The sequence below is a fragment of the Sus scrofa genome, chromosome 10, assembly GCF_054392235.1.
Source record: "Sus scrofa isolate SSC_HxYL_T2T_F1_AM1 chromosome 10, Sscrofa_HxYL_maternal_Yorkshire_Landrace_v2.0, whole genome shotgun sequence".
In the NCBI taxonomy this organism is placed as follows: Eukaryota; Metazoa; Chordata; class Mammalia; order Artiodactyla; family Suidae; genus Sus; species Sus scrofa.
In genome coordinates, this window is record NC_139392.1 from 51,533,977 (window position 1) to 51,541,802 (window position 7,826).

General features: G+C 42.7%; 1 protein-coding gene across 6 annotated transcripts in view; it reads left to right on the top strand.

Annotated features, from left to right (window-relative positions):
* Positions 1 to 7,826, top strand: part of LOC110258480 (protein FAM240B-like) — a 135,199-nt gene that overhangs the window by 30,599 nt on the left and 96,774 nt on the right. The window lies entirely within an intron of this gene.

The window sequence follows — 7,826 nt, forward strand, 5'->3', positions numbered from 1 at the left end:
GGCTACTTTTCTGCAAGTGCACCCCTTTGTATTTGGGGGGGTTACTATTTATTTTTGGTGTAGGAGTTTGATTATTTGCTGTCTCTCTCTTCAGTGTGAGCAGGCTGCTCTCCCCAGGATGCTCAGTGTGTTTTCAGGGAGAAGGAGGCAATGGGTAGGGCCAGTAGTCTGTGCCTGGTTGCTGGTCTCTCATCAGCAGCAAGGACCTGCAGGAAGGTGGCACTGGCTACTCCTAGTTGCAGGGCCCTGGGAAGTGATAATGAGCTCTAGGCTGATCTACAAGGTGACCAGAGCATTTGGCAGTAGCAGCAGCAGGTGCATGAGTTCCCAGGGGAGTGAGAGCCACAACAGCTAGTGTTGAATTGCAGTGCCCTCCTCTGAGGTGATTGGAACCACAGGTGGTGCTTATTCAGGGACTCCTAGTTGGAGTGGGCCATGATGATCTCTAGAATCAGTGATAACTGTGGTGGTTTGCCCCCACCACCTGTAGACCATGCAAGAAGCAACCCAACTCAGCCCACATAGGAGGTGCTGCACAGACTGGTTCCTAGTTGCAGGATCCTGGGAAGTGACAGAGATCAGGCATATGGGTACTTCTTGGAGCATTCAACAGTGGCAGCAGCAGGGCCAGTGTGTTCCCAGGGGTGTGAGAGCACCAACAGATGGTGTTTGGTCACAGTGCCCTCCTCTGGGTGCCTTTGATGTGATTGGGGCTGCAAGTGGTGCCTGTTCTCAGACCCCTAGTGGTGCCAGGCCACTCCCACCTCTGGAGCCAGAGATAACTGTGGTGGTTTGCCCCTACCTCCTATAGACCATGCAAGGAGCACCTCATCCTGTTTAGCCCCCACAGGAGGTGCTGCACAATCTGCTATTAGTTGCATATTGCTGGGAAGGTAGAGTGATCAAGCATCTGGGCACTGCCAAGAGCCTTTGGCAGTGGCAGCACCAAGGCGGGTTTGCTTCCAGGGGAGCGAGAGCAATAACAAGTGGTGTTCCATCGTAATGTCCTTCTCTGTGGTGCCCTCTGAGGTGGTTGGGGCTGCAAGTGATTTTTATTCAGGTATCCTCAATGGCAGTGGGCCACACCCACCTCTAGAGTCAGGGATAACTGTGGTGGTTTGCCCCCACCTCCTGCAGGCCATGCAAGGAGCCCCCTGTTCCACTTAGACCACACAGGAGGTGCTGCACCCACTGCTCCTAGTTGTATGGTCTAGGGAAGGGACAGTGACCAAGTGTCTGGGTTCCACTCAGAGTGATTGACAGTGGCAGCTGCAGGGCAGATGTATTCCCAGGGGAGTGAGAGGAACAGTGTAGGGTGCTTGGTGGGCACTGTGTCACACTTTGCCCCCTGATGCCCTTAGCCCACACTAGAGGTGCCTGGCCACCAGTAGCTTGAACAAATGCCCAATCCCTCATATAGGAGCAAGAGGCTTCTTGCCATGCACAGTCTGAGCCAGAGCTGTCTGGTCTCCTGAAGACTAGTGAAGGGCTTCACGCTGAAGGCTGCCTGTGCCAGAGGTGCCCAGTAGGCCACAGACTAGCAAGTGGCCCCAACATGCAGGCTTCCTACACCAGAGCCATCTGGTGTGCCACAAGTAGCAAGTGGCTTTGTGCCATGGGTGGCCTGAACCAGAGCTGTCTGGTCTGCTGCAGACTAGCAAGCAGCTCCTCGACCCCTGTAGCCTGTGCCAGAACTGCCCCACCCTCTGTGAGCCCACAGGCACACACACAGGCTCTGGCTCAAGGAATTTCCTATGGGGGTCTGGTCCTCTTCCTCTCTGCCTCCCCAACAATGGTGCCTTGCCTCTCCTACATGTCCTGACCTTCTCCCCAGTTCCCTCTGCTGTGGCTTTCCACTCCCAAGCCTGTGGTGAACTGCTCTCCTGCCCTTGGTGCACTGCTCCTTAGCCCCTCAGGCTGTCCCCACACCACCAACCCCAGTCCTCTCCTGGGGACTGACCTCTGGAGTCTAAGGCTTAACATCCAGCCCCCACCATGAGCATATCAAACTGTAGTGTCTGGGCTGGTGGTTCAGATGATCTGTGTGGCTTTTGCTCTGCGTTGCTATTCTCAGTCCTGCTGCTGAACTTTTCTTGGTGACTTTGAGGTCCCTCTGGCTTGGCCGATCTTTCCATCAGTGAGGTAGCTTCCCAGGGTATGGTTTCCTTTTCTCCTTCAAGGCTGCCTCTCTGGAATGCTAATGCCATCCTGATTCGTTCTTTCTTTTTTTTTCTTTTCTTCTCCCAGTTATGTCAAGAGTTTCTTGCTCTTTTTGGAGGTTTAAGCTCTTCTGCCAGCATTCAGCTGAAGTCTGTGCAAGCAGATGTGTTTTTTTTTTTTTTGATGTGTTTGTGGGAGAGGGTGAGTGCACCTTTCACTCCTCCACCATCTTGCTCTGCCCCTCTATAGTACTTGTCCAAAGTAGTTCTTCATTGTGCCAATTGTGTTCTTAACATGATAATGATGAAAATAGTTCTATTCTTCAATTATGCTTAGAGATTATAAAATGCATTAATTTCAGTCATTTAATTTTAATCATACAATATCCAAATAGAAGAGAAAAATGGGTAATTACATTCATAATTTATAACAAAGGAATATAAGACAGGGACTGCAAATTTGCCAAAGGGAAAAAAGAAGCCAGGTCACTAAATTCTGGGCCAGGATACTAGTTGGGTTCATTACTACTGAGCCATCATGGGAATGCCTATAATTAATTTTTATAATCCCTGAGAACTTGTTCCTACAAAATAAGAATTCTCATAACATTTGGATAAGTATATCAGTTATGTGCCAATAGCATGCTGGCAAGTATATTCTTTCTATATCATATTCCACATTATCCTAGATACTAGTAGGCGATAAAGCTTTCTGAGAACAAAGTGATTTTATACTCAGGCATAGTATACAGCTAGGTAAAAAGAAAAGTTTCACTGAAGGAGACAGCTTTTGAATAATAGAACCAATCAACTAGCTTCTTTTGGATCATGGAAGAGGAATCACAGGCATCTATCACAGACAAAAGGCCAAGAGGAAATACACCACAAAGTCCAAAGTCTGGGTGCCGATGACAGTAACCCCAGTAAGCAGGTTGCCCATAACAGTGACAATATAACTAATTAGAGTTTTCTGCAACTGAGAGCCCTGAGTCCTATTAGAATGAATTCAGTCACATTCATCCTGTCTTCTTTCATTTCAATGCCTATGATGACTTCAGAAGTGGGGAATTAACCTGTAAAGACAGTGTTTTCAAAAGCAAGGTGATGTGTAGTACATATTTGAGTTTTATGGTTAAATCTAAAGTATGTTAATCATAGAAGCTATTTTCATCCACTGTGTACAAGAAGAGAAGAAGTAGGCAACTTTTTTTTTCTATTTCATAAAAAGAGTGAATTTTGAAGCTGTCTGGTTTTGCAACTTACAAGAAATGCTCAAATCCTTCTTCAGCACCTTCTGACAGTTGGTTCCTGGTGCCTTTGGGGAGGGAAACCAGGCATGGGAACTCATCATGTAATAAACCTGGGTGCTACTTAGACAATAAGAAATATTGAAAACTCCTCCACAAATATTTAAAAAAAAATCATACAACTTTTGGCTCTGCTTCAGCGCACTGTTGATACACAGAAGAATTCACCCCCCTCCTCCATCTAAAACCCACTTTAATACATCTAAGAGACATAGGTCTGTATCTTCTTCACTACTTTATAGCCAGCATTTGTTTCAGTGTCTGATGCATGTGGGTGTTCAATGAAATTTAGCGAACAAATCAATTGGAAGACTCTCATTTCCCCTGCATTTTCTGTTTTTCTTGCTATCTTCAAAAAGTACATTTACTCTCTTACTTCAGAAAATTGAATAAATCATTGGAATGTTAATTAGACATACTCCTCTCACCCACTGAGATCTCTCACTTTTTGCACAAGACACTGAGCAGCTGTCTTTGTTGATCTTCTTCAACAAGGTCTCTTACTTTCTGGCCAAATATACTAGCTGAATATCAGAGGAAAGGTGAGGAGGAAAAAAAAAGGATCGCCATGGTGTTTATTGTCCTGGTTCTCTGTTGTGGTTTGTCTTTGAGTGCCTTTAACTGAGGCTACATTTTTTTGGATGGGCCTCCTGGATTACCGAGATCTCTCTCTCCCCTATCTTCCAACACTTGGGGGAGTTCCCATTGTGGCAGAGCAGAAAGGAATCTGACTAGTAACATGAAGATGCAGTTTCAATCCCTGGCCTTGATCAGTGGGTCAAGGATATGGTGTTCCCATGAGCTGTGGTGTAGGTCCCAGATGAAGCTTGGATCCTGTGTTGCTGTGGTTGTGGTGTAGGCTGGCATCTATATCTCCAATTGGAACCTAAGCCTGGGAATTTCCATATGCCACTAGTGCAGCCCTAAAAAAAAAAAAAAAAAACCACACACACACAAACACAAACACTTGGGAATTTGAAAGATGTGAACTTTTCCTTCTGAGAATTCCCTATCCCTTCTCTCAGGAGAATTTGGAATAAGATGGTTATTTTCTTTACTTTGTTAGTTCAGTTAATTACTTATTACTCACCCTGTCCATTTCTAATCTGCCCTAAATTTGCTAGTACAAAGAAATATCATGCACTGATCTCTTATTATTTGCAATCCTTTTCAAATTTCATCTCAACATAATTTTATGACATGAATACATTATTTCCAATACATAGAGATGAAAGCTGAGGCTTAGAATAATTTACTTCACTTGTCCAGGATGCTGTAACCAGTAAGTTGTGGAAGTAAAGGCTGTTTCAGTTCCAAGCTCTTAGCCTCCTAATTTAAAAGTTCTTCAAAATCAGAAATCTCTGCAAAGTGCTGGCCACAATTCACCACAAGAAGGATATCAATCCTTTATTTTATAACATATTATAAATGAACTTTCTGAGAATTCACCTACATGGAGCTCAGTATATGATCTACAAATAGCAATAAAATTTTTGGTATTGGGAATTGAGTGGGTTATGAGAGGATTTCATTCCCTTTATTTTGCGTCAAAAGAAACTGAGACACAGGAAAGGAAAGGAACATTTCCATAACTGCACATTCTGATGCTGACAGAATAAAGTTAACTATTTCCTAAATCCCAACCTCTTTTATTTTCCCCTACCTGGAATTGCTGGTGTACTCACTTGTTACAGAGTAATTCCAGCAAAAGCCATCGTTTTCTTCACCCAATTGGTCTATATAATTACTTTTATGAGTCTCATTTTCCAAGTGAGACCTGCCCCATAGGGAAAAGATGTTAAAAGATGGTAATCAAACACATCCTTTGACTCTGTGTTCCAGCTTTTTCTCATATAAAGAAAAATCACACAAAGAAAAGATGAATGATACAGGATTTTAAGCTTCCAGTTTCCACATGGATTTAGCCTGTCTCTCCATTTTATTCCTAAATCATAAGAGTAAATTGTGTGGGGATATGACAGGACTTACTCTTTGGTAGCACAAGTATATGGTGCTGCTTTTTCCTATTTTGGAAAAGGAGGTTTGTTCCAAATGTTTCTACTCAGTCCTTTACAACAATAAATTTACTCAAGCATCTGGGACCCAAGATGGAAATTGATGCCCTCTGAAGAAAACACATAGTCTACTAGATGTGAAGAACTGGTCCACTATGAGAGTGCTGTATCAATGTTCTCTCCCTTTATTAAAAAATTAATTAACATAAACTCAGTTAAGTGGAATTGGGAGACCAGAAGGAAGAACTTTTATGCCCTGTAACATACCAGAGCCCAGTAGGAATAAGAAACATTTCTTTCCTTGCAAGTTGTTCAGCCAGTGAAGAGCCATGGGCTCTTTATTTATTTACTTAACTCTCCAAACTCTCTTTTATCCTTTGTAAACCATTCTCCTTTTCTTGCCTTGATGGAAATTGCATATAGTTGGTCATGGTTTCAGGCCTCAAATTGAAATTCTTGCTGATGCCAAATACACTCATCTTTGTGCAAAAAAAAAAATATATATATATCTAGCATTCTTTTTGTTTCAGGTCAACAACCAGTGAGGATTCTGCCACCTATGAGTGAGTGTGAACTTAGAACATACTTCATGGAATCTCCTGAATGATTTGAGTATTTGCATTTGCACAGAGCACAGTTCCTTTGGTAAATGCTCTGAGATTTCTCAGAGGAAGGGTAGGTTGAAATACTACATCACTTATTTTGGATGATATTCCAGATTTCTTATTCAAAAATATCTGTTATTTATTTCAAAATCTATGGATATGGAAATGATCCACCTTTGATGACTGGATGAAGAGCCATGATTGTTCTGAATCACATCTGGTGAGTCATTCATCCTTCTGTTGTCACCAACTCAGATTACATTTCATCATCACCATCATCATTGTCATCATCATTGTCAGATTATTAACTAGGGTTTCCACAACAAACTACTACTGACTGGGAAACTTAAGCAACAGACATTTATTTTCTCACATTTCTGGAGGCTGGACCTCCAAGATCAAGGTGGCGATAACAGGGTTGGCCTCTAGTGGGTCCTGTCTTCCCTGCTTGTAGATGGCTGCCTTCTCACTTTGCCCTCACATGGCCTTTCCTCTAAGCAAACATGGAAATGGTAGCTCTATTCTATTAGTGCCCCCACGCTTCTATATTAAGATTAAGAAGCAACAGCTTTTTCAGTCTCCACTATTCAAAGCTTTCCAGCCTATATATCTGGTATATGAATAAATAATTTTTTAGATTACTTCAGCCTCACCCAACTTATTTATTTATTTATTTATTTGGGCCACACCTGCAGCCTACGGAAGTTCCCACACTAGGGGTCAATTGGAGCTGCAGCTGATGATCCATGCTACAGCCACAGCAACTTGGGATTTGAGCCACATCTGAGACCTACACCACAGCTTACAGAAACACCTGAGCAAGGCCAGGGATCTAACCCACATCCTTATGGATTGGACTCATTTCCACTGTTCCATGATGAGAACTCAGACCTTAACAAATTTCTAACTTCAGCCTCATCAGACATGCTGAGCCTGAAGTACCCAAATGAACTGATCAAATTCCCAACCCACTGGAACCATCTGAAATAGTAATAAATGTTGATGTTTTAAACCACTAAGTTTGGGGGTGATTTCTTTTATAAGGCAATGGTGTCTGAAATACTGCAGTAATTTAGACACTCTATTATTAGATAAACTAATTGAACTAGATGGACAGTGGGAAAAAATAGAGAAATAGATACTTTGTATATGTAATCAGTTGTATTGCTGGGTCAGGTGGCACAGATCATTGGTATGGAATAATATTCAGCTGCTTGCCTCTTAAAAAAATCAATTCTTGCAAAAGTTGTAGAAAGGAGAGCTGCTTTGGATCAGAATGTGATATCGGTCATTTTTTTTCATCCACTTTTATGGTCACTGTGCACTATGTCAGAGAAAATGCTCTGTATAGACTCAATGAGCAGCAGGATCTACCTGTTACCAACTGTTGTCTGGCTCTGTCACTGCTGAGTGTCCAAAATTCCATCAGTAAATTCTATCACTAACTCCCTCATAGGGCACAATTCTCTAGAGAAAACAACCGGAAATTTGTGGCATCTTAGGTCACTAAAACTCCTCAACCTGGGAGTACTCTTGTGGAAAATTGGGCGAAGGATCCTGTGTTTTCACTGCTGTGGCTCAGGTCACAGATGTGGTGTGGGTTTGATTGCTGGCTCAGGAACTTCCACCTTAAAGATTTCCATATGCAAATCTTTAAGAGGTGGTCTGCTCACAGCTTTCCCAGAAATAAGAGCAATAAATGATTCTTTTCTAAAGGGGAGAGTCATAATACATTACCAT